The 27308-nt window shown below is 48.0% G+C and overlaps 1 protein-coding gene across 6 annotated transcripts in view; it reads right to left on the reverse strand.

Annotated features, from left to right (window-relative positions):
• The window catches only part of Lrrc8d (leucine rich repeat containing 8 VRAC subunit D), a 106130-nt gene that overhangs the window by 3686 nt on the left and 75136 nt on the right, over positions 1 to 27308 (reverse strand). The window contains exon 1 of one of the 6 annotated variants that reach the window (XM_087908770.1): positions 21045 to 21064. The exons of 4 other annotated variants lie outside the window; for them this stretch is intronic. The gene's annotated coding sequence lies outside the window, so the exon portion shown is untranslated. Of the gene's footprint in view, positions 1 to 851; positions 1103 to 21044; positions 21065 to 27308 lie in introns of those variants that run through there. One more of the 6 variants, XM_087908769.1, reaches the window with a different exon arrangement.

The raw sequence follows: 27308 nt of genomic DNA on the forward strand, positions 1-27308 counted from the left end.
GAGACCACATTTCTTTGCATAAATCTAAAGTTCCGTGCTACCCTTCATTCCACATAGCTGGATGTTCCCGATCGAGACTTGCCACTTTCCAAAGGTGTGAGTCTCAAGGCCTCGTGTTTGCCATCTGTGAATACAGGGGATACAGTCTAAGAATGCCTATGAAGGTTAATTAGGTAATGAATGAACAGCTCTTAGCACAGCTAGGACCACAAGGATGTGCCAGTAGTTTATGTCAGCATGTCCAGCCCTTTTAGACGGATTCCACAGACAGCTGAAATTAAGGGTGTAGAACTCAGGCAGAGTTCAGCTGGGAATGCAGCTCACTTCATAGAATTCTTGCCTAACATGATCTTCCTGCCTTCAGCTTCTCTGCGTGCTTGATGGCGTGCATGGGTCACCATGTGTTTGCTGCTGTGGATTGAACCCAGGGCTTTGTGAACGCCAGGCAAGCCTTACATCAGAGACCCTGTTCGCTTCTCTCCCCGTCCTGCCTCCTCTCCCCAGGTGTGGCTATTATCAACGGTTTTAAGTGATAACAGCTTTTATGCAACTATGTCAAAACAAACCTGAGAACCCGAAGCAGCTGAGCTATACATATGCCCTGTGAAAACAACACACACCTAAACTTCAAGGATTGAATCTGAAATGCCTTCGAGTGCTCATCACACACACGCACACGCGCACACACACACACATACACAAACACACGCGCGGGAGGGTGCGTGGGTGATGCCATGCCCACTTAGACCCCTTTTATTCTGAACTTCCTGTGAGTATCTTAGGAATACAAGCAGGAGGAAGGGCTGCTGGTATTACAGCAAAGCCAGAGTAAAAGAAACACAGCAGCTCACACTCGGGTCTGAGGACTGAGGGAGGGATCAATGTTGACGGCACCGTCCTGCTGTCCCGAGAGCACTGGCTGCTGACTTGTCTCTTACACCCCCGCCATGCTTGGACATCCTTCAGCTTCGCCCGTCCTCCACCTTGAGGTGGGTCCTTCAGTCAGCCCTCTCTCCCACAGCTAGGAAACTGTCTTCTCTTTCTGGAACTCTTCCTCCACAGTCTGTTCAGCTGCCAGGTTTCTGTCTCCTTCTCCTCTCTGTTCACACAGCGGATTGCTCCTGCGGGCCGCGGTACCTCTGCCCAACACTGCCCTCTTCACGGTTGGTTTGTCTGACCAGTCCAGTGAGGGTAGGGGCCGTGGCGAGGGCAGGGGCCATGGTCATTTCCTTTCCTCGTTCTGTATACAACACCTGACATAGTAGGTGCTTGGTCAATGAAAAAACGCATGAGATTTTAACCATCATCTTCAAAGCATAAAGATTCTGAGAACATTTACTATATATATATATATATATATATATATATATATATATATATATATGGGAGGGGGAACAGCTATGAACTTGAGTTGCCCCTGCAAAGCAACTTGTGACCGAGAATAAAAACTCCAGGACAGGCCTTAGCACGAAAGAGATAAACGGCCACACAAGAGGAACCGTGGGGTTTTGTGGTGCCGCTTCCTAGCTGTCAAGCCTTCAGTCCCATTTCAAACACCTCATCCCAGGAACCGGCTTCAATGCTAGGGGAGCTAGGAGCCTGGTCTTTTCCCAGTAGACGGAAAAAGCAGAAAGCCTGGAAGGTCGAAGCAGGGAGCACGCCAACTGCCCACTTCACACTGGGTTCCTCCCTCTCCAGCAAGACTGATAACGGCAAATGAAGACCAGCGTCAGCCCACGTTCAGAAGAACATGACTTCCAGCGGTTGTCTGCACTGCCACCACCACGGGGTTTGTCCCTGACATCTCCCCATCCTCCTCCTGCTGAGCACAGCCTTCCCTGCCCTGCTCCTAGCATGCTGACAGCAAACAGGCTAGCTCACCCTAGTATGCACCATGACCCACCCTGACCCCTGGAAGAACACGGGGGCACTTAGTGATGGTGACAATAGCCAGCCAGCACTGGCCATCTTCCTTCCTCATCCCAGGCACTGTCTTTGCAGAGTCACACGGGCTCTGACCCCCACTTTCATACAGGATGGGGTCCTGAGAACAAACCTATGGCAAGCAGTTTAGAGTTTTAATATTCTGTGGGCTGTTTTACTTTTCAATCGTTGTGACAGAAAGCGCCATGACCATGGTGACTTATGAAAGAAAGTACTTAACAGGGGACTTGCTTACAGTTTCAGAGGTCAGTCCATGACAATGGGGCATGGCCGGGAGCATGGCAGCAGGCAGGCAGGTGTGGTGCCGTAGCTGAGAGCTTACCTCTGATCAACAAGCATGAAACAGTGGGTAGGGGGGTCTAGCTGGGATGGCATGGGGCTTTTTAAAGCTCCAGGTCCGCCCCCAGTGACACACCTCCTCCAACAAGGCTGCATGCCATTCCTGGTTAGACCTAAGGCCAAAGCAGTGTTCCGTCTACCAGATGACAGGGCTTCTCATGTGTGCAGTACTCTCCAGTGTGCAAACAGCTTTTCCACACAAGATCAACTGTTCTCACAATAACCCACTGATTTGGGCTAAATTATTACTGCCTAATACTACAGGAAAACATGAGGCACCAAAAGCTTAAGCGACCTCCCGGTGCTAACCAGAAAGTGACCTACCTCCACGCGTTAATTACAGAAAGGCAACAGAATCTTTCATCTCCAGATTCCTCTCTCTTTGCCAGTGTCAGCCCTTGGAGGGGACTTAATGGTTGTCCTTGGCTTTGAGGACACAGGACACTGAAATGAGATAATTACCGTTGCCACTAGGGCAATCTTTTACGACCTTCACTCAGGATGCAAGGAACTCACCAGCGAACCAGGCACTGTGGGGCCAGAGTGGGTGGAGGGATGCAGAAGACCATACTTTCTCTCGAGCATCCTCCAGCTCAACTGGGCTGGGCTGGGGGTGATACACAATGGTGGGGGGTTGCTCTGACTGGATTAATGCAAAGTACAGGAGAGGCCCAGGACATGGCAGGCTCAAATACACAAGCAGGATTTAGGAGGACACCCCAACGGTGGTTTTTTAAGGTAACACAGGAGGGGAAGATGGAGCGATGGGCTGAGGTAGGGAAACACAGTTTTGGGCAAAGGAACGATAAATACAAAGACCCTGAAGCCTCTCCACAGATGACCACTGGGTTCTCTTTACCACGAAGGACAGTGAATTTAAGAATGCTTTGTCCCTGTGGCCCCATACTCTGCCAGAAACCTCATTTGCCACATACGGATTATTGACCATGTGCCATGTTTGGGCAGATTAAACAGGGAAACTGCGATAAACAAACAATTAGCTATATGTGGTGATAGACACCTTAACCCAAACACTCTGGGGGATAAGGCAGGAGGATGGCATCTCTGAACTGAGTTACGTATTAGTCTCACACATGAGCACACAAAGAAAAAAAAAAGTAGGCTGCAGAGATGGGCCATGGTTAAGAGCACTGGCTGCTCTTCCAGAAAACCCAGGTTTGATTCCCGGCACCCACATGGTGGCTCACAGCCATCTCTAACTCCAGTGCCAGGGTATCTAATGCCCTCTTTTGACCTGAGGGTAGCAGGCACAAACATGGTACATAGACACACACGCAAAACACTCGTGCACATTTAAAAAAGAAAAAGAAAAAAGAGGTCTTTTTGCCGAGGAAATGTCCCAGCGGGAATGCAAAGATCAGGGATCTGAGTTCAACAAAGGTCCAGAGAAGGATATCACTGACTAAAGCTAAAAGGCTGGCCAAGTCTTCAGAACCCTGATTTGACCCAGTTCACAGTGCGGTCAATCCGCCTTCCTTCCTTCCTTCCTTCCTTCCTTCCTTCCTTCCTTCCTTCCTTCCTTCCTTCCTTCCTTCCTTCCTTCCTTCCTTCTCCCTCCTCCTCCAGTTTTTGGAAGGGTTGTTAGATGGTTCTCACACAGTTCAGATAGCCCTGAGCTCCTCATTCTCCTGCTTCCATCCGGTAAGTGCTGGGACAACAGGTGTGTGCTACCACGCCCAGCAAGCATTTCTAAGGGGCTTCGTTAGGGGAGCTTTGCTTACTTACACCCCCACATCTCACCCATGCCTTTGTAAACAGATGCCTGTGAACACAGGTGTCTGAAGCTGGACCCGAAAAACAAAACGGAAAACCCTGCAGTTTTCCATAGCCCCAGACATTCACAGCATTCCTTTCCAGTCACCTCTGCGACAGACAGGAAGCCTCCCGGTTCACACATCCACGGACATCTGCTTAGATACTGACCCGAGTCTGCTGGATCCCTAAGTGCGGGAGAATGGGAGAGAGCAATGCTCGGCACTTCGGTCAGATGCTTATACTGCTGGCCTTAAAAACCTCTCAAAGGCAGACTAGAGAAAGACAGGTGGGCATACAAACTCCACACCTTCGATAGGAAATTGAAGTTAAAAAGGCTTCTGGGTGGCGTGTTAGGAAACCTTAGCTCCTGGGATTGAAATGATCATATTCCGGTTGCCACACATCTGCACAGCCCTGGGCAGCATCCTGCCGGCCCCTCCAGCTGCTGTGAGCTCCTTTCTTAGCTGGTGGTTTCCTTTATCTGCATGTCCCCAGGGCACAGCCCCGCTAGTGGAAGAATGAACCACACAGACATCCAACTGCATGCCAGGAGCAGGCTCATTAGATACTGAACCCAAGCCCAGTGCTGCCAGCAAGAAAAGGTCACTAGTAATTACACCAAGAAGAAACCGATCGGCGCTGACAGGCATCTCTCAACGTCCAAATGAACAACATAGGTTATTCTGAAATTAGCTCATTGCAGCCAGGCATCTGCAGGCAGCTTGGAAAACAATGACAGAGGTAAAAGCAGATATGTTCTCAATAGGAGAGATGACCAACTGACCACTAACAGAGCGATAAGCCCATGATGTCTGGGATAGAAGCCGATGGACTTAGCGCATCCGAGGTGACACTACACCACACCAGAGGCCAGAAAGCAGCCTCCTGCCGATGGCTCCCTTCACGTCCTGCATGGGTGTGTCTACACTGCTGCACAGATGGTGGGGCAGGAACTATAAATGGGAGGAGCCCACGAGATACGAGTAAATGTCTCTCATCCTGTGCAAATCTTACTGCAGACAGTAACGCAGAACATTGTGTCAAACCAGGCTATACAGGTGCCGGGTACATCAAAATTATGTGACAGAACTTAGCTGTGTTAGGATGTGCCACGTCGAAGAACATGTTTTATTTGAGGAATCCTATAAAACTTGGTGCTAAGTTTGTTTTGCACAATGAACTGATATAAAAGAACCAGGGAGCCCAGATGTTCTCGTCTTGGCTTTGGCTTCTGTAGGCGGAGACTGCTCATTTGCTTCCCATCAGCCCTGACTTGAAATAATCGCCCAGAAAGTATATTACTTGCAATACTGTCTGGCCAATAGCTTAAGCGTATTTCTGGCTAACTCTTCTATCTTAAATTAACCCATTTCTATTAATCTGTGTATCGCCTCTTGGCTGCGGCTTACCGGATAAAGTTCCCTCTGGAACCTGTCTCTGGCGGGGCTACAAGGCTTCTCCCTGACTCCACCTATTCTCTCTCTCTATATTTTCCAGCCTGGCTATATATTCTGTTAAGCCATTGGCCGAAAGCAGCTTCTTTATTTATTAACCAATAAAAGCAACACATATACAGAAGGACTTCCCACACCAGGCTTCTACCAAGTTCATGTAAATGTTGCACAGGCAACGTTGGGACATCTGAGCATCCCACAACTGAATCTATTCAGCTATCCATTTATCACTTCCTGGCCATCCAAGAAGCATATCTGCACATTCAAGTGTAAACATAGTGGAAATTCCTGGGGAAAACTTGGGAGGCAAATCCAGACCTATTTCCCCTTTCACAGTGTACAAAGCAGGGGGAAAACACACACACACACACACACACACATACACACACACACTTGGTTGAATATACACACTGTCACGATTTGTGAAGAGCCACCAAGAGGAAAGGTAGTGGCCAACGACCCAGACAGTGGAGCGAGTTTTCCCTGTGGCAGTCCTGCCTCTGCACAGGCCCCACACCACTCTGGATCGCTACTTTGGTTGTTATTTTCCCTAAAGAGAGCTCTCACATTGCAGAAATTCCGAGGATCCTAGGAGGCTTTGGCCTCTTCCCTGGTTGCACAGCAATGTGAAGGGTAATGCGGGGTTTCTTATGGTCAAGATCAGGGAGGAAGGAAGAGGAAAAGGAGATGTGAAGAGCATAGGGCAGGCTGACCCAGAATATGCAGAGGCCTACAGAAAGTGGGGGAGGGCGAAGGACACCCAAGGAGCTGAAAGGTTTGGCATGGGCTTGGAGAGCAAGCCCACAGTGAGTCATGCTGGGGTGGGGAGAGCTATAAGGGTTAATTTGATGTCATCAGACTAAGGGCAGGGCAATCCACTGAAGAGTGGGTTGAGGTGGAGCTGGTGAAAAAAAAATGCTATCTGTGTCTGTGAGATTGTTTAGGGCCTGGAGGACTGTTGCGTTATTTGGGATGAAAGATACAAGCAGCACTTCAGGCTTGAGCTACAGGAAGCGGATGAGCCAAGTGGGTATCTTAGGAGAGGTAAGGGCCAGAGAGAGCAGGTCAGCCTCCGCAATGACCTGACGGGGGGAGAAGGAGCAGCGCTCACTCAGTTTGCTTTCTGTCTCAACCCTGCACATTCACTCTGACTCACACAGTTTTATAGAAACTGAATCGCTTTCATGGGCCTTCAAATCTCTTTGGAAAGTGAGCAGGTTATATATAAAAGTCCAAAAAAATATATACCAAACGCTTAGTCTATCTGCTTAGTTGGGCAAATATTGCTATAGTGATGTCAACATTCAGTGGTTGCTAACCTCTGCGGTGCCATTTGTGGGGCCGAGCATACTTTTAACACAAATGAATGAACTTCGTCTTCACCCATATCTAAAGAACTCACATGATGGGTCCTAGGATATAATACCACGTACAGTACAATCGGAAGGAAGCTAGCCTACCTCGGGGATCCTACAGTCGGAGCCTTTGATTATTTATACCTACAATCTGGTTTGTAGGATAGCTACAAGTAAAGGGAAATGCACCCATCTGTACAAACCCTTCATTATTCCTTTCAGGGAGGCAGAGAAAAGCAAGACGGCTTTAGTTTTATTCTTTTAAAGTCAATGTAAAAGAGTTTACATTAACTAAACAGTCAACAGTGAGCGAGAATGGGAGGGTATGGGGGGGGTAAGAGAACAGGGGAAGGGTTGTGAGAATGAAATCAAGCCCTGAAGCCTGTGTAGGATCATGAAGAAATGGTAGGACTGAGTAGTTTGAATGTGCTGCCCCATAAGCTCATAAGGAGGGACATGATTAGGAGGTGTGGCCTTGGAGGGAATGTGTCAGTGTGGAGGCGGGCTTTGAGATCAGTGGGTAAAGGACACTTGCTGCCAAGACTGACAGCCTAAGTTTAACCCTTGGACCCCAGAGTGGGGAAAGAGAGAAGTGACTCCTACAGATGTCCTCCACACGTGTGCCATGGCATGCGTTCACCCACACACGTGTGCCATGGCATGCGTTCACCCACACACGTGTGCCATGGCATGTGTTCACCCACACATGTACAAATAAATAGATATAACTTAAAATGAGGTATGTGGGCCAGGCACTGTTGGTGTACCCAGCACTTGGCAGGCAGAGGCAGGTGGATCTCTGAGTTCGAGGCCAGCCTATTCTACAAGAGCTAGTTCCAGGACAGCTAGGGCTACAGAGAAACCTTGTCTAGAAAACTTGCCTCCCCCTACCCCCAAAAGAAGGTATGCAGGTATGGGGTAGGGGAGGTTATAAAAACAGAGAGGAAGAAAAATGAATCAATGAAGAAAAACATAGGGAAAAAAAGTCAAGAAAATCAATAGGTAAGGAGAAGATTTTAATAAACACATACAACAATCTAATAATGCAGCAATTACAGTGCAGACTCTTCAAAACCAATAATAATCTCCGATAAAATCATCTCTCTTATAATGACCTCACCCTGGTGCTAGGAAACTCCTCTGATAACTAACAATCCCTCCAAAGGTTGACCTTTTAATGCCTTATTTTAGAATAGTGGTAAATTGGTAAATTGGCTGAACGTTACTTTTGTCCTATTTCAAAGGGTTTTAATAAAACAAAGATGTCTCACTCAAACTGAAGTGCTCTACTTTGCTTCCGAACCATCTGCCCGCCCGGCAGCTCTCCTGAAAGGGCATTTCGTCTCAGTCTCTTCAATAGCTAAGGCAGGCTTGGGACGAGTGCCACCTCCCTGTCCCTGAGGTGCAGACACTAGCAGACTGGTCAGAGAGCCACACAGTTCAGTTAGAACTTGAAACATTTCCCCAAGTGGAGCTGTAACGGCGAAGTACCACCTAGTGCATCAGTCTACAGAAGGATGGGACAGCCCAATACATACATGTCAGCAAGCATCTGCTCAGCATGTTTACTGCAGACAGCTGCTTCCCAGGGGACTACGGAGAGATCTTTGACTTGGGATCATCCTGAACATTTGCTTTCTGAGAAATACATATTTACTTCTGAAAGAAATGTCCTAGAGAACGTATTTTAGGGAATGTATTGAATGATGATTTTATCACATTTTAATGTACTTTTGTGTGCATGCAGGTTGTGGTGTGTGTGTGTCCACAAGTGCCACAGCATAGATGTAGAAGTCAGAGGGCTACACAGTGACACCATGTAAAAAAACAGTAACAACAAAACCTGAGACAAGTCGCTCCTTTGTATACATTAGAACTGTATGTTGCATTAATGTCTAATGTTACAACAGACTACAGGGTTGTCAATGCCAAGAAATACAAAGGTTAGTCAAGGGTCTGTCTATTCACTAGTCTCAAACATCACATACTGCACTGAGTACAGGACCTGGGGTTGCTGATCATTTATCTTGGTCACAGACTTCACATAACATTTTTGTGATAAAGCTATCAACTCATAAACATCTGCACTTTCTTTCTTTTTGTTTTTTCCAGACAGGATTTTTCTGTGTAACCCTGACTGTCCTGGAGCTCACTCTGTAGGTCAGGCTGACTTCAAACTCAGATCCACCAGCTTCTGCCTCCTTAGTGCTGAGATTAACAGTGTCCGGCTAACATCCAGAAAATGTCTGGTGTAGGACATGTTTTGGCATTGCACTTATGTAAGATACCAAGACAGACAGAGTCCCTGCCCGCCTCTGTTACAGCTTACAGATCTGTCCATGGTTACCTTAGATACTCTGGACCACTATAGTTCAGTCCAGTATTGTTTAAACACCCTGAATGTACTTCGGGAAGCAGAGATTCATTCTGTTACAGCGTGACACACGGCTCAAGAGGTTAGCTAACACCACACACCACAGTCACACACACTTCTGAGAGCAGAGACACACGGTGGGGAAAAGTGAACACTAGTTCTTGCACTTAAAGGTGGTATAGCACTCGCCTTGCATGCCCTAGATCCTGGGTTTAATCCTTAGATTTACAAATAAAATAAAATACAGGCCACCAAATCCCACTATCAACCACTCTTCCTCTCTACCACTGTGGTGGAGAGACCCCTGCCATATCTACCATGCTATTTCCCTGGGTGCATTGGCGCTACGTGAAGACAACGTTTCCCAGTCTAATGCGATGAAGCTGGGCCAAGGGGATTGCAAGGAGTTCAACTCCCTGGTACCCTCTCTCAAGACAAGGCTGCTTGATCCGACCTTCCCTTTCCTCTGTTCAGCTGCCTAGAAATGAGGAGAACGGCACAAGTTCAGACGCCATGTGGGAAGCCGAAAACAAAGTAATAAAGTAATAACTGACAAATTATAAAAGTAAATTAACAAGCCAGGCAGTGGTGATGCACGCCTTTAATCCCAGCAGAGGAGGCAGAGGCAGACAGGTCTCTGTGAGTTCAAGGACAGCCTGGTTGACAAGAGCAGGTTCCAGGACAATCTCCAAAGCTACAGAGAAACCCTGTCTCAAAAAAGCAAATAAATAAATAAACAAACAAACAAACAAATAAACAAACAAACATATTATAAAATCACATTAAAATAACAAACAAGATAGGATAGTAACTATGACAAAGTTAATAAACTTGTGAGAGGCAAAATACACTGGACAGGAAGATGATTTAATGCAGGCTAGTGCAATAAAATATTCACTAATGAGGGTTAGCTCAAAGTAAAGGGAGTCCGGACTCAAAAAGACTTGTAGAGACCTGAGTGTTGTGGGAACCTGGAGGCAGGAGAGATGGGCTCACCTCAGAACACCCGAGAGCATAGTGGTTTGTTGTGGTTTTCTCAGATCCCCAAAGAGTGAGGCGGGAGAGGTCTGGGAAATGGATGGATATGGGGATGTTTTCCAGGAGTCGGGCTCGGGAAAAGAACTGTCAGACTGAATATAGGAGGAGGCAGTAAGGATCCTTGGGAGGTTTAACAGGGGGGCAATAAGACTAGGCGCCAGTCTCACAAGACAGGAAGAATGATTAACTTTACTTTTTCAGTTTGGATAGCTTGGAATGGATAACACACTTAAGTAGAGGTAAGTTTGGTGGAGCTAAGAATGTCAAAAATGAAGACCAGGGGTGGACCTATGAGCATGCAAGATGGGACTACTCGAGGCAAAAAGCAAGAATCACTAGCACCCAGGGACATGACAGAAGACAAGGACAAAGGGGGTGGGGTGGGGGAGAGCAGAAGGAAGACAGGCGCTAGGAAGAAGTCAGCATGGAAGCCCGCAGAGGGACTTGCTCCAGGCAGAGTCCTAAGCTGACATCTGTCATTCAGCAGTAAAGGAAAGGCCACAGCTGCGTGTGCAGGTGAGAGCCTGCTGAGAGCAAGCTGGGACCCAGAGGCCTCTGCAATGAGGACACCGGGCTCAGGTGGGCCACAACCAAGCAGGAACTTGAATATTTGCTTCTTTCAACTTGCCTGGACAAAAAATACCAAGGCCAGGTTGCGGCAAGGAGCAAAGGCAGGCGATCGGCCGAGGATGCACTTTAGACCAGGAAAGGAGAAGCTGGCAATCACCGGGTGACAATTACAGAGGCATCAAATTATATACCATAAACACATTCTGATGAGGAAATATAATGAGCACGCACGTGCACAAACACGCAAACACACACAGAGACACACATGGTGCACAAACACGCAAACACACACAGATACAGACACACACACACACACACGGCTGGTTCAATCTTCACACCTTTATGAAGGAATAAAGATGAAGGCATTCCCATTCCTGTGAAAGTTCCCTTTACTACACCGGTGAACATACTCAATATTGAAACTTTAAAGGGTTCTTTTTTTTTTTCCCCAAAATCTGAAGTGGGGAGGGTGCATTGTAATTCTGTGTAATCACATCCCTTCCCCCCAAAACATGCATATGTGCACACACAAACAAGCACCCACGTGGCCGTGAGTGAACAGCTCTGTGGGTATCTCATAATGCAAACAGTATCAGACTCTCCTACCAGTCCAAACTTCCTGGGAAGGCTAAACATTCAAAGAACTCAAGTTAGATTTCACTGAAAGGAAGCCGGCATGGAAAGAAATATTTATCCTTCCTAAGAAGGGTGCCAGTGACCTAGCTTGATTTACTCTGCACTTCCTTGACCACAGTTTTTGGGGGGAGGGGGTTAGGGGGCTGGGGAAAGGGAGGTATGAGGCCATCTTCACAGGGCAATTTTAGGCTGTTATGTCCACACCTCCTCCACCTCTAGGGGCTAAAATTACAGCCAAGATTAACTTAGAACTTGGTATACTTAGGACCTTCTTTAAAGTTTACTCTGCAAAACGTTTCCTAAATTAGTGTTTCCACAAAGACGAACCACGAGAGCCCAAACGCATTCTCTTGCTGCTGAGGGAACGGAATGGAAAGCGAGGCACTAGAGAAGACATTTCTTTTGGCTGCACAAGCAATCCATTACCCCCGTTGCCTCTCGTCACCTGGTCTGATGGCTCCTTTCTACGCACAGGGTTATGAGAGGAGCCGGTGTGGCTTCAATGACTCAGGTCGCTAATTCGCTAATGTCACAATCACAGCCAGAAGAAAAAGCAGGCCCGAGTTGCAGCACAAGCTGAGCGAGAGACAGTAAGCCACAGATGTAAATTGCAGGCCTCCCCCAAACACTGTCATCCACCTCCAGGAGCTTCCTGCTCCATCAGATCTGTCTTAATTGCTTTTCACTGTGCTGTTGAAAAGCAGAAATCCACCAGGCTCTGGCCACCCCAGGCAGCATTAAGGGAGTTTCTCTCACACAGCCCTTCAAAGCTCAAACAAGCACACCCAGTTTTTAAGGAAATGCCAAGAAGGAGCAGGTTGACGGTATTTTCCACTGGTTTAAAAATAAATGCATTCTACTCTTGAAAAAAGTGTCTCAGAATTATAGGAACAGGAAGCAGCAGCTGGACACAGCAGTCCTCATTTCCTGAGAGTCCCAGCGAGGAACTCCCCATTGAGACAAAAGCGGTCCAGAGGTTGGCCCCTGCTGCAGGGCCTGCCCCCTCCAGGCCGCACCAGGCTGCCAGAGCTGGTTACCACAGCAGATGGTAGCCAGTCCCTTTAAAAATGACTGCCCACTCCACTCCCGCAGCTTCCGTGCCCAGCAGGACCCTGGCACTAGGAGAAGGGACCTCTGCTCAGGCTGAAACAGTCTGCCTTTCTGGCTCACTCTAGAAGCTTCAGGAGCCAGGGCGGCAGACAGAATCCCGAAGGAGGCACAAGTCTAGACCCTGTGCCTCTGTGGGAAAGAAAGGAGCTGATCATAGCTGACGTTCTCAGCCACACTGTGCCTCAGTTCTCACATCTGCGAAATGGCGAAGAGGCCATCCACTTCATGGAGTAACATAAAGGAAATGAGACAATGACCATGAAATACTGTTGAAGTCGCACCTGAAATGACAGACCAGAGTGACAGTAACATACACTCTTAGTATCACAGGGGTTTCTGGCCCCAATACGTCCACAGAGAATATCACTTCAGCTGAGCCTTAAGACGACACACAGGAGAGTAGACTGTGGTGCGGAGGAACTGCCACCGGCATCATCACCACCGTCATCACTAGGTGGAAAACTGTGCCCTAAGTCCTCGGCAAGAGTTCAAGTCAGGGGCTGGGGAGGCAAATGAAGATCTCAGCTCAAATTCCCCAGAACCCATGTAAAAAGTCCCATCGGATGACAAACATGCCTGTCACCCCAGTGCGATAAAGACAGGCGCTTCCTTGGGGCTTGGCAGCTGCTAACCTGGCTGGGGAGTCAGGGAGAGTCCCCAATACAAGAACATAAGATTGAGAATGATAGCGCAGGGTGCACGCGAACACACACGCACACACATGCACACACGCACAAGCATGCACACACGCACTCAGGCAGGCAGGCACTCATGCACACACACATTCACTTCAAGGCATTTGAAACACATCTGGCAGTCTGCGGGGAGTCAAGCAGGAGACGGGAATTGTGAAAGCCCCTTATATTTCAGGCCTGTTACTCTGGGCAAATCCCTCCACCTCTTGTGCAACGTGATTCACCCACTTGTCACCAGCACCGGGCTAGTGTCAGACAAAAATAGACGAGACCCGGTTCCAGCTCTTGAAGAACTCGCTTGGAGGCAAGGGTGGGGGATGGAAAGAAGTGACGTATAAACAAATTAATTACAAAACAGCGGGACCCAGGACAGGAAATGACTAACTTTGTCTGAACTTATGGAAGAATTGCTTTAATTTGTAGACTGGGAAAAAAGAAGGGAGCCAGATTGCAATTTCCACCTATGTTTGTTTTAAGCTAAACCTCTGAGAAAACTCTGGCTGTTAGAGACGGTCCGGTGTCCACTCTGCACAGTGTCCACTCTGTCTGTGTCCACTCTGCACAGCCCCTGCTGCTCACCTGCTTAGGAACAAGGAACACACCGCGTAAAATAACACAGACGCCGCCAGCGAGAGAAAAATCCAATACTGCAAGATTCGAAAAAAACAACCGTCAGAGCACTTCTGAGACATGCATGATGCTTTGTAAGTCACCGCGGTGGAAGCCGGACCAGGTCTACCCATCCGGGCCACAGCTATGGGACAGAACACCAGAGCCCGAAGGGATGGCCTTACAAGTCCCTAGCATGGCTATGGGCACTTGGTGTCTCTCTGCTTCTGCTTCCACACTCAAGAAATGGACGAGGCTTGGCTAACAATCACCGTCGTAATGGTCACCTGCCTCCAAGGGTCACTCAGAGGATGAACAGTGGTCAGACAGAGAAGCACACAGACCGTTTCTGGACAGAGAGTAAAGGTGACCCGAGCTAGCTGCTACTGTAAACTGCAGAAGTAAAACAGCAACAGTGTTAACTTTCCACAGTCGGAAAGTGCTGGCCCAGCACACACAACACCCTGCTCTGACTCTTGGCACCAGAAAATATGGTGTGCCGATGTAGGCCTATGTGCCCACAGTAGGAGGTAGAGACAGCATCCAAGTGTTCACGGCGATCTTCAACTACAGAGTTCAAGACTACGTGGGATCCTTTTTAAAAGCAAACAAATGATAAAATAAAAGATTTAAAAATGCTAATTTTTTTCTTGCTGTTCACAAATGTTTCCTTAAGGTTTAAAGTTTTAGATTCTGTCTAAGCCTCCATTTTTCATTTTTTTAGAAATAGACAGATGGTTCACTTAGTTGATAATGGCATCAGGTCACATGCTCTGTGTGTGTGTGTGTGACACACACACACACACACACACACACACACACACATCTATACAACTTTAAGGGATTTATCCTAACATGAAAACTTACTTCCAGCTGTAGATATGAAATACATGTGAATATAGTTAAGGTGATAGGATTAAAAATCCTATTTTAGAAAATAATATACTTTTAAAGTGATTCTGCTGGAATTCTGAGTATTCTGGAATTACAGAAAAGCAAAAACAAAGGGGGAAATGTTTTCACATTCTCATTAAACTCCTTTCTCCACTATTATAGATTATGTTTAAAATCTGGTTTACCAAACTTCAAAATTAAAATAATTCATTATACCACTGAAGTTGCAAGCAAGTCTGGCCACCCACCAAAAGTGCAGGAGGTTAAGTAAAATTATTTTCATTTCTTTCTTTTTCTCTGTGTACGGAAGTTTTGCCCGCATGCATGCATGTGTGTCACATGTGTGCCATGCCGGCAGGGCCAGAAGAGCTTGTCTGAGCTACAGGTAGTTGTGGGCCATTCTGTGGGTGCTGGGATCTGAACCCAGGTCCTCTGCAAGAGCAGCCACTGGGCATTCTTATCCTCCGAGCCGCCCCTCTAGACCCAGTCTTCACGTTTCTCTCACGGTGCTCAGAGAAATTTAGGGAATTATTTGGACTGTTCTCAATATTTTGCCATTATTACATGGTGACTGTCCGATGAACAGGCTGTATCCAGATCAAATTAAACTTCTATAAATCAAACTGGAAGGTTTAATTGTCAACATCAGCAGCACTCAACAAGCCAAAAGAGTCTGTATTCAATATTTAATGTATTAAACATTATCCACCCGTTGACTATAAGCCAAAATCAACACTTCCGGACTCTAGGGGCCTGTGGTTTTCATCTTAGTCAATAATACATAGGTTTAGACCTCAAAAATCCATCAGGAAACCTGCTGCTGAGGAAGGGTTAACAGAACTCTAAAAGAATAAAAGAGAGGTGTGTATTGGGGGGGGATATTATACTCTTATTATATTTTAGAAAGAATTTTTTTTATATACAAACAAAAAATTGTTTTACTCTTTGCTTTGTTTTCTAGTCAGGGAGGCCCAGTGTGTAGCCCTGGCTGTCCTGGAACTCACTCTGTAGACCAAGCTGGCCTTGAACTCACAGAGATCCACCTGCCTCTGCCTCCCACATGCTGGTATTAAAGGTGTGTAGTACCACTGCCCAGCTTGGTTACTCTTAAAGCGTTATAAATATGTCCACAGGAAATGAAGCAAATTAATTAATTCAAGCTATGATTTATGTGCTGGGCACAGTAGGGGAGGGGTTTTGTGAGATCAACTCATTTAATTGGTTTAAGTCCTTTAAGCAAATTATTTCCACAATTTTTCACATGAAGAATAATGAAACAGAAATGTTACGTTGTGGCTCCTTGGCCACTTGTTTGAGATCAAGTGAAATGTCAGCCGGTGTCTTTTAAAGTGACAGAGCTAACACCTTCGTCCAGGAAGCAAAACTAAATAAGAGAAAATGACATTTTTGTGGGGGGCAGCACTAGAAATGGGGCCTTGAACATGCCAGGCTGGTAAGAGTTCGACTGCTAAAACACACCCCAGCACAATCGTGGAAGAATAAATGAGCCCAAGAGCTAGCAGGGCTCCAGAACGGCCTAACCCACTCAGCTTCTACAGATACCCACAACAGCTCTACCACAGACTAAGTCCCAGCCTGCTGTAAATCTGACACACTAGCCTGTGACCGCTGAGCAACAAACAAGCAATCACGGTGAAGAAATAACCCGCCTGGCAGACAACCGCGGATCAGGAAAACATCTTCTATTGTTCGCGGGGAGGCCAAGTGATTGTTCTAGAGAAACATAAGGAAGAAAAAGCGCTGACATGTTTCTTGACCATGACATTAGATTAATCAACCCAGTCCTACAAATCAGAAATTGTAGTGACAGAATAAGATGCATCCCCAAACTTGTGGCATACGCTGCAATCCCAGCACTTAGTGAGCTGATGCAGGAGGACTGTGATTTCAAGAGCAACCCTGGCCACACGGGGAGAATCTATTTCAAAAACAAAAATGAAACAAAAGGGGCTGGAGAGATGGCTCAGTGGTTAAGAGCAGTGGCTGCTCTTCCAGAGGTCCTGAGTTCAATTCCCAGCACCTACATGACTGCTCACAACTGTCTGTAACTCCAGTTCCAGAGTATCTGGCACCCTCACACAGACATGTATGCAGGCGAAACACCAATGCACATAAAAAATAAAAACAAATAAACCATTAAAAATAATTATTAAAAAAAAGAAACAAAAATATAAAAGCTGGACAAGCTAGTATAAACCCTGTAACAGGAGGCACAGACAAGAAGATCACTCACAAGTTCAAGGCCAGCCTGGGCTACATAGTCAGACTTTACCTCAAAAAAAAAATAGCAAAAACATTTAAAAAAAACCCTCATGTTTAGTGGATAAAACTCTTTGAATATACCCACATTTTAGGTACTGGTGTGAGGTGAAGCGCCACACCAGTTCACTGTTAACCAGCAGGGTGATGGTGCAATTATGAATAGAGGATGTTAGTCTAGAATGGAGCTCAACATCTGAACAGTCCAGTGCAAACTACTAAGTCTGTATAGAGCATGTCCATGCTTAGCAAGACAGAGGAAAATGATTCCTTTAGTCTTCCTACCATGTGCTTAATTACATTGTACGACAGTCTAGTGTATTTGGTATCCTCACTAGACAATGCAGGTAGTTCATTTATCAGAAGTTTTAAAGGCCAAAAGACAACTAACAGTCTTTAAAAGTCAGCTCCATGTAACACGGGCCGTTCCGGAGAAGCCATACTCAAAAGTGGATCCTGTCTCCCCAGAACTCTTCCAGGATGAACCCACCCAAGGCCCCAGTTCACTTTCTGGCAGGAAGAGCCGCACAGGTCCTGACTGCACACTGCTGCTGGGTGCAGCCAAGGCCACCAAACGTCTCCGAGTCTCATTATATGTGGAGGTGAAATCTGATGACATGGACCTGCAGGTACCTTCACGGGCTCAAACTGTAAAATTTAGCTCCTACTTAAAAACCCAAACTCCAACCTGTCCCGCGAGCGAAGTCTCCCATCCCCCTGCAAGGCTGGGTGACCTGGGCCATCTGAGTTTCCATACCTCATTGTTCATAGTTCGTTAGTGTAAACACCAGGGTATACTGTTGCTCACCTAACAACCCGCGTCATTCCAGGGGAGGGACTTGTGTGTCTTACTGATCTCTGGTCATCTGCTATCTGCTTCTGGCTGCCTCAGACACAAGACGCATGACAAACGGCTGTGAAATGAATTCTCTGGAGAGCAATGTCAAGAATTCGCTTGGCATTTCCCTTTTTTTGGGGGGGGGCTATACTAAATTCTAGAGATTTACCAATATTTCTCACTCAGAAAACATTTTCAACTTAAAAAAAAAGGAGGGACTCCCGCGAATGTTAAATGTTAATGCAAATTCAGTACATTTTAAGTACTAAGTTCAAGTGAGTGACAGAAACATGGCCCCAGCGTGTCAGATCTCCAGGACCTCTGCTGTATCACCACCCTGGGATTCACCGCTGAGAGTGGCTTCTCCTCAGTTCCTCTGCTCCTGGATATGTGGGCGCAGACCCCACGGTGCTTATTTATAACTCAACTGTTCAGAAGAAAGAGTGAGCTCATTGGTGCAGAACCCAGAAAAACTCAAACACTTGGAGGGAGGGAAGAGAAAAACAAAAGTCAGGGAAGAGTAGAAATAAATGTTAACAAGTGGTGTCAATTGAGAACGAGGTTACGTGAGGCCAACGGGAAAGGGGTAAGGGACGTATGTTTTTTGGCCTGAATGTGTTTGGTTTTCAAGCCTGAAACAAAGGCTTATGTAGGCCTTGTCTGCTCTTTTCTATTGGTTTTTCTTGTTCAAGTGCATCCCTGGCGATCAGGGACAAAAGTGGGAAGAAAGCGCTGGCTCTCGGGAGACGGCAGGAAGCCTGGCACCTCAAGACGGTGTCTGTGTCTTCGGTGACAGTCACAAGAGCCTTCTTGCTTGAATAAACGCTGACAGGTTCCCCGGGAGGGGTGTGGGTTACCCACCGGCCGTTTTTTGAAACACAACACCTGAATTCAGCCGAGCAGGGCTTCCCTCAGACGCGCACCAGAGAGCTACTGACAGGCTGGAATGCACGAGCAGGAAAGGCAACTGAATTCAGCTTGGAAGTCCTGGCCAGTGCGGCAGAACTGGCATGACTCAGCAGGTTGCAGCTGTGACCCTTAACCGGAGGAGTCCTTACCCAACGCCTGCTGTGGATGCCTGTGGACGGACTGGTCTAAACCGAGAGCCCACCTGAGAAAAGCGTGTAGCACGAGCTGGCTCAGCACACAGACACGTTTTTCTCATGAGACTCAGCCCTTGGTCCTGGGTGGCAAGCAGCTCCCAAAGGTCTGGCTGAGACACGCAGATAATGGCTGTCCTGTTCAACTATGGTCCTGAGCTAGGGCTCTGATGCCGAGAATGGTAGGGTGGGGTGGGTCTATGTGATCCTGTTAGTTAAACACCGTCAATGTCCAAAGTGGAGCTGTCAGCAACGCCAAGAGTCATGAACTGGCTTGGGTGATGACAGCAGCCGGATGCACTCGCTCCTTTCCCAGCTGATGGCCGCCATGCAATCCTCTTTGGGCTCTGTCACAGTCACCTACAGAGGCCCGGCAGGCGTACCCATCAGGGCACTTTATGAAGAGGAATCATCAAATACGGATTAATTATTAAAAGGGCTGTGAGGCATGGCAGTAAAAACAGCAGGGAAGGCGGTGGCCGTGACTGTAAAGCCCTGGCCAATCTGTGAGCGACAGGGCTCTTCTCTCCCTCGGGAGACCTAAGGCAGCAGCTGAGTTGAAAGGGCCCTTAGGCACACTCCTGAATCTCACCTGGAGGGCATCCCTGGAGGAGTCCACGGGGCCGCTTCTCCGCCCCACCCTCCTCACTAACTCTTCCAGGACTTCTAGCCTGCAGGAAGGGCATAGGTGACTTTCCTGTCAGCTGCCTGCCAGCTTCTGTTGTCCTGCTGAGCCAGGGAGGGGTAGTTACCCGGGATGAGCTCCCAGGAGACCAGTCAGCCACATTCTACAGAAAGTATCACCAGTGGCTAAAATGGCGGCGAGTGGCTAGCGGCCAGCCTGACCCTTTACCTTCTTCAGTGGTTCTGAATGTGGGAGTGGAGCTCTCACATTTCACGGTGGGCAGGGAATGTTCAAGACAGATGTGCAAAACTATGGCGAAAAGAAAGCTAAAAAATCTGCTTGGTCTTATTTGAGAGTGAACCATTGACCAAATCTGCACCAAATTCTTCGGAAGATAGTCCTAAGGCATGCAGAAATTTGTGAACCAAAATAAAATTTTTGCCTTAAGAATTTCATCCATCCGTCATCATCTATCTAACTAATGAGTGTTTTGTCTGCATGCGTACCTGTGTCCCCTGTGCATGACTGTAACCTGAAGCAGAGGAGAGGCCATTAGCCTGCAGGGAACTGGAGTTGCAGACAGTTGTAAGCCGCTACACGGGTGCTGGGAACTGAACCCGGGTCCCACAGAAAGCAGGAAAGCAGAAAAGCAGCCAGCGCTCTTAATGGCTGAGTTGTCTCTGCATCCCCGTGAGCAAATACTTAAACAATGAATTTAATGACCCAATTAGAAGCATCACTGATGACTTAGCCATGGAAACAGGAAAGCTTCTCCCAGGCATTTGCTTGTCATGGCTCCAGACATGGCTGACAGACAAGGATTGGAGGTAGAGAGAGGCTGCTGTTTCCTGGAACATAGATAAACTGCCATTCCTTTATACAAGCTACTTAAAACTTTCAGTAAATGAAAAAGGCAGCTACAGGCAGAAGCTGGACCGCAAGCTGACTGTAAGTACACTGTGCCTCCATCTTATTCAGTCCTTGAGCCCTGAGCTCCCCATGAAACCAGTGTGAAGGGAGAACTCAGTATTTAACAGAAGAGGCAGTGAGACACAGAGCCGGGTCTTTTCGATAAAAACAAGCGCTTTCTACTTAGGTCATGATTCTTAAGTGTGCCACACCTGTCCTTACGGTTCTGCCATGCCGGGTGCTCAGACCTGGTCACTGTGTGAGACCAGGAAACATGCCAACAAGAACCAAATTACCCGAAGCCAACATAAACGCCAGATGGTTCAGGGGTGAGAGATGATTTGAGAGCTATCCCAGCATTCTTTGTGCTGGCCAAGCCTCCACCACTCCCAACTTCGCTTCCTCTTCTCTGCGAGGTCAGCAGAGTCAGGGAACAAACACACTGTCCAAGGAAGAGCCCTGATCTGCCATTAAGCTACGGAAAGTTAGGTTACTTACCAACTCCAGCCCTGTCTTTTCATATCAATAAGGCGAACAATAGCGAGTGCAAAGATTTACTAAGTCCAGACACTTGCACACGTAGCTCAATGACAGCACGTAAGCACATGTGTGACTCTGGCAATGAAAACATATATGTAATACACGGTGAAAACATGGACTTGGGGGCTACTAAGCCAAAGCTAACTGTCCCCCTAGACAGCCACACACAGAGCCCCTAGAAAAAGTCCTTTTGTTCTGAACCTCATGGACCACAACCTGTTCTCTTCTTAGTAGTCACAGTTGCTTATCAAGGGAGCCATCCTGCCAAGACCCATACCAGGCCTGGGGTGTTAGGGAGACACCAAGAGAATGCCTGAGTTTGGGTTAAACTGGTTTGGGGCAACTCTGGGAATGAGTAGCAGCCAACAGGACACAGATGTGAGATTCTAGCCTTAGAAACCAAGTACCCAGTCTATCTGATCTGCCCGCTTGGTTAACAAGGCTTCCTACCCCTGCCCTCTGTGGACAATGCTCTTCCTTGGAAACCTATAGAACACCTTTGAATGCTTTTAATCACTGCAGAGAAAGCTTGGGCCTCAGCTCATTTATAAGCTCAGAGGAGGATTTCAGGCTCTACACCGGCCTCCTCTCTCCTATCCTGCTCCATCATGGTGCTCAACTGTAAAGCTGAAACCTGGGGAAGGTCTCAAGAACACCAGTCAGGAGGGAAAAAAACCTTTGGCCATGCTGACTTATCCCAAAGTCTGTGTGGTTTTGATGAGGAAGTCAAGACAGTGAGGGAAAGAAAACAGAGGCCCAAGTGCTAAAAAGATCATACTGCATTCCTCCAAACAAAACTAAATGACACAATGAACCACGGAATACGCACAAGACGACAGTCGGAATGTTTTGCTCTGAGCAGGGAGTTATCAGATTCTTTTATAAACACTTTCTGGTGGTGGCTGGGCTTTCCAGGTGACCTTAAGCCATGTTTACTCTGTCTATCTGGTAACCCAGTTTGGCACCAAGGAGTCCGTCCAGATCCACGGGGGCTTGGTATGAAAGGACAGGGTGGGCCAAGTGGAAACGGAAGTAGGAAAGACAGTGGGAATGAGGGGGTGGACGGGGCAGTGGCCAAAGCAGCTGGGGTCAGCAGTGACACAGGCAAAGAAGTCATCAAGATGTCCTGACAGACCTTCCCACGGGACCCGAGCCGGCTCTTTCGTAGGGAACCACGGCCTGTGGTGAAGGCTGACGCAAGGCCCAGCTGCCAGTTAGCGGCAAGCAGGAACTGAAACCGGCCTTCCTGGTGGCCCGGGAGTAGCTCTACCCACTGAGCACACCCCTTTACACGCACAGGGCATGGGAAAGAGCCAACCAACACCAGGGCTCAGCCAGCCAGGGGAGAAGCCAGTGCCACGTGCTGCCAGAACCAGAGACTAGTTACAAAAATCTGCTCATCACACTGTTGCCCTGTGTATATGGTGTGCATGAGTGTATTCACATTCTTGTGTGTGTGTGTGTGTGTGTGTGTGTGTGTGTGTGAGGTTGCCATCAGAAGCCTTCCTGGAGCGCTCTCTGGCTTGAACACACAGTTTACCAGTTTGCCAGTTTACTCCAGGATTCCTTGCCTGACTTCCCCATGCTGGGATTAGAGGCGGCCCCTACAAGGGACCAGGCTAGGATCCCAACTCCCATGAGGAGCAGGCACTTTTACCACCTTCTCACTCAACTCTTGAAGGAGCCACATGGTCTTTTCGCGGCATCTTTGCTAGGCTGGACATCCACGGGGCACAGAACTAGTCAGACTGGACGCTGAACTGTTAGCAGAACACTAGCTGGTTTACAGCAGCAAAACCTACAGCCCAGGATGTCTGCATGCCTGTCCCCTGCCCCTCCCACTTCCACTCAGCATCTCCGAAGAACTGAATCTGTCACTAGATACTTTGAGGACTATAGAGGAACTGGGGCTGGGGTGGGGTGGGGTTCCCCCAATGGCCTAAGGACAGTTCTGCACCAACGTTGTGGTTTTTCTGGTGCAGAACTGGGGTCTTCACAAAACATGAGCATGAGGCTCCAGAGAAGCTCCAGCTCGGGGTTCTGTACAGTTGATGGACCAGTCCTGGTCGCCAGCCCTGAGCTGGGAACACACACACACACACACACACACACACACACACACACACACACACAGTCCTTTGAGGCGAGGACCCTGTGATTCAACGTCCACCTCAAATGCTACACATAGATTAAGCTTAACTCGAACACATGTTATTTTTAACCACCGGGTTCTGATGGCCACAAATCATTAACCTTTCCTCTTCATCCCAGACACCTACACAGAATTAGGCAAACAAAGCAAGTGGCTGTTAATCCACATCCGCTTTCCTTACCTACTGACCTCTACCCAATCCACAATAACAACACTTCTCCCAAGTGAAAGAAGAGCTGAACAAAGGATCCAAGTGTCCCCCACTCCAGGTTCTCTTCCTCTTCTACCAGTGTCTGCCCGCCTGTTCCTCCTACTGCCAGTGTCTGCCCGCCTGTTCCCATAGGAAGCACCCCAATCTCTAGACCAGCAACTTGTCCTTCCTTGATGCCCCCAGACCATCATGCCTCTCTTCCTCACTTGGTTTTCACTAAACTTGGCTTCCGCCTGGTCATGACAGTCATGTACACTGCCTAGCATACTGACTAAATACGTAACTGTAAGGCATTATTACACATACACATTATTAGCTGGATTTCTTTTTAGAGACAGGTCTCATAGACCTCACACTGGCCTGGAACTCACTGTGTAGCCAAGAGTAACTCTGGACTTCTGATCCTCCTGCCTCCACCTCCTAAAAGCCAGGATTACAGGGTGCACCACCACCCCAGGCTTATGCGGTACTGAGGATTGAACCCAGAAGGCTTTAGAGTGCACTGAGCAAACACTCTAGCAACTGAACCCCGTCCTCAGCCCTTTCTTGTTGTCTTGGCTGGATTTCTACGGTGATGTGTAAGGTAGATATTGGTTCCATTTTTACAGAGTAAGAAACTCAGAGGGGTTTGCGGGACCCCTAGGCTGTCAGTTCTGACACCTGCATTTTTACTGGACTGTGCTATCAACAGCTGTCTCTAGCAGTGTTTGCCGAGGGAAGGGAGAGGTCACTGGTACTGATCTAGACACACGGTGACTCGCACACGAAAAACAAGCTCGAGAGACTTTCTGACACGGATGGGTTCGCTGTCCTGAAAGAGAGCTGATGGGTGTGGAGATGAAGCTTATATTCACTCTTTTCCCAAGGGACTTCCAGCCGAAAGGCTCAGCAGAAAGGTCTGCTAGAAACAAACTCAATCCAAACAGAGTTTATCTGGCTAAAAGGCCACAAAACAAACTTTCTGGTTAGCTGCTACAGGACATCTTGAAAGAACTCGACACGGGACACCCGCAGCCGCTGCCAGACTAGACGGAACTTGGATGTGGCTGATTCCCCACGAGGGCCACAGAAACCAAGGGCAGGAGCGTGGGACACCTGACAGAACAGGGTCACTTTTAGTCTTTGGCCTTTCACAACCCTCCAGGGCATCTGAACTTTTCAGCCTAGGAAAGAGGCTTTCGGGTGGCTGCACCCAAAGATCACACAACACTAGGTCTCGCCCCAAGAGACGTTGCCTATTTAGCCCAGGGTGTGTCGGTGTACGGGCACGCAAGCTGTTCCACAGCTCCTCTGCAATTCTACCGCAGCCACAGGTGAAACCTCAGATATAGTCAGAGTAGCTCACTCGGCTGATTACGAGTTAAGCCAAGAAGCGCAGCTATAAGCCCCCGACACCTTACGAGTACTGGGTTAAGACACTTTAGCAAAGACCTCGGAAATGGAAGCCCGAGATCTCGGTCACTTGTGCTGCAGTCCGTTCCTCGGTCTGGGAGACTTTCCAGCGTTCACCAACATGTTCAACCACAGGAAGCTGGCTTCCTTAAAGGCTTTGAGGAGCTGTGTGCTTAGCGCAGGTGAACACGACAGCATAAAAATCTTATCTTGGGACAGCTATATATTAAAAGTAATTTATTTCATATAAAAAACAATGAAGTGCCCTGGGGTCGTTCTGAAACATAAACCTCTGTACACTGCATTCTGGTCAGCGCCTGGAGCCAGGAGACTGAATTTGATTCTTCTGCTTGCCTCTGGGTTTGGGGCGCCCAGGTCTGAATGCATTTACTGCCTGCGTGACCCCACAGCAAGCAAATGAGTTGTCAGACTCAGCTTCACTCTCGTCTCCTGGTCCACAGGAAGGGAGCCTGCTTTCTCTGCAGTTTGTGAGAACTGGGAAATATCCAGAACACTACAAGAAGCCCAGTGAATAATAGTTAGCTTCCCTCCACTTCACTAGTGCGGCACAATCCCACCCTGAATTCATATTCTTGCTCACTCCCTCCCTCCGTCCCCCAACCCTCCATACTTCCCCATGCAGCCAATGAGGATCCCCCTGCCTTCGTCTCCTGAGGGAGCACAGGGATTATAGGCATGTACCACCAGTTTGAAGCTCATGGTACTGGAAATGGAACCTGGAGCTTCTTGCATACTAGGTAAGCGCACGACCCTAGACCCCAATTCTCCTCCTTTGGCTATGCGTCTGTCCGTCACTACCCTAGCTTTCTTCCAGTGAACTGGTTCAGATGTAGTAAATGGTTGGAATGGTCTTGCTTCTGCATCAGCGGACTGTGCTACAGTGACCGTATTATACAAACGGCTACTTGTTGGCTCAGGTTAAAATGTTTAAGGTTATCAGGAGCCCAACATTTTCCTTGCCAGTATCAAGTTGCCTGTGGGCCCTGAACCAAAATCAGAGTGCAGCCACAATTGAAAGACACAGTGGGAGAGCCGTTCCTTCACTGCACCTAGCGAACTCTGGCTGCTCCTCATCCTAACCCTGACCTTTGCTGGGTTTGCACAACCCTTCTGCCTGTGATCTCAGCTCAACAACACAACACCGCAGAAACCCACAGGGAGATAGCTAAGGCAGACAGACGGGGCAAACCAGGTTACTCTGGACAAATCAGTTAAATCCTATCAGCAACCTCCTCTTACAAACAAAACAAAACAGGAGTAGCACATCTTCGCTGGAGTCTCTGTGGAAACAGGACAGGACCTGGTCCACCATAGAGCACACAGTAGGTATTCACTAGGTGGTAGTCCCTGCGGCAATTTCCTGCTGGTGCAATGTCCTTCAGGGCTGAAAAATTTGACGCCCCTCTACCTGACCAGGGATCCTCACACCTTAGTCTCCAACCTTCTCTTTCGAAGCCCCAGGGTGTGTACCAGCCCCACATTCTATCTAGACCCTGCTCAGTGAGAGTTCATGGCCTTGGGTTAGGCAGGCAAAAGGGTGGGTGGGCCAGGCACATAACAGTGTGGACCATCCTTTCTATAAGGTAATGTCTTATAAAACATGATTTCTTTCTAAGAAAAAAAACTACTATGTTTAGTGTGTGTGTGTGCGCGCGCGCACCTGTGCACAGGTATGTGCACATGCACACACATGCAAGCACGCCTGCCGTCCATCAAGACATCAAGGTTAGAGGACACCTAGTGGGAGGAGCTAACACATTCCTTTCACCTGGTAGCTCCTAGAGACTGAGCTCAGGTCATAAAGCTTTGGTGCAGCTGATTTTACCAGCTGGGCCGTCTCACCAGCTCTAGACCACAGGATTCCTAAGGAAGGTCTCTTTGTGATCCAAAGGTTCATGACCCCATCTTCGTGGCCATCGTATCTCCCAAGCTGTCCTCTCTGCCGCCTGCTCCTCACCTATAAGGGGGTTATCTTATACTAACCTATTCCACCTATCCTGACCTCTGTACTAGGCCCTGAAGATGGACCACATTTCTACCAAACCACTTGAGACATGCATTTTGGGGCAGGGGCTACGCAGAGCAGGTAGTGTGGACATCTAAAACTCATTTTTTAGATTTGGATCTAAATGTCCCGTCACCGCAAGACCCATGTGCCCTCAGCTATACAACCGATGGAGGGAGAATGAACCGTTAAGGGCTGAGCGTAGCAGAAGGAAATGATGTCACTGGAGGCACTGCCGTAAAGGAAGGACTGTAGCTTCTGCCTTTGCTTCCTCTCTCGCTTTCACACAGCAGAGGTAAACAGGAATCTCTGCCAGGTACGTGCTCCAGCGACAGTAAACGGACCCTGGTCCAGCACAGCAAGGTCAAACCCCAGGAGATGCAAACCTCTGAAATCACAAGCCAAAATAAACCTTTGCCCCAAAAGCTGACCATCTAGCAT

Source organism: Myodes glareolus, chromosome 8 (assembly GCF_982192425.1).
Source record: "Myodes glareolus chromosome 8, mMyoGla1.1, whole genome shotgun sequence".
In the NCBI taxonomy this organism is placed as follows: domain Eukaryota; kingdom Metazoa; phylum Chordata; class Mammalia; order Rodentia; family Cricetidae; genus Myodes; species Myodes glareolus.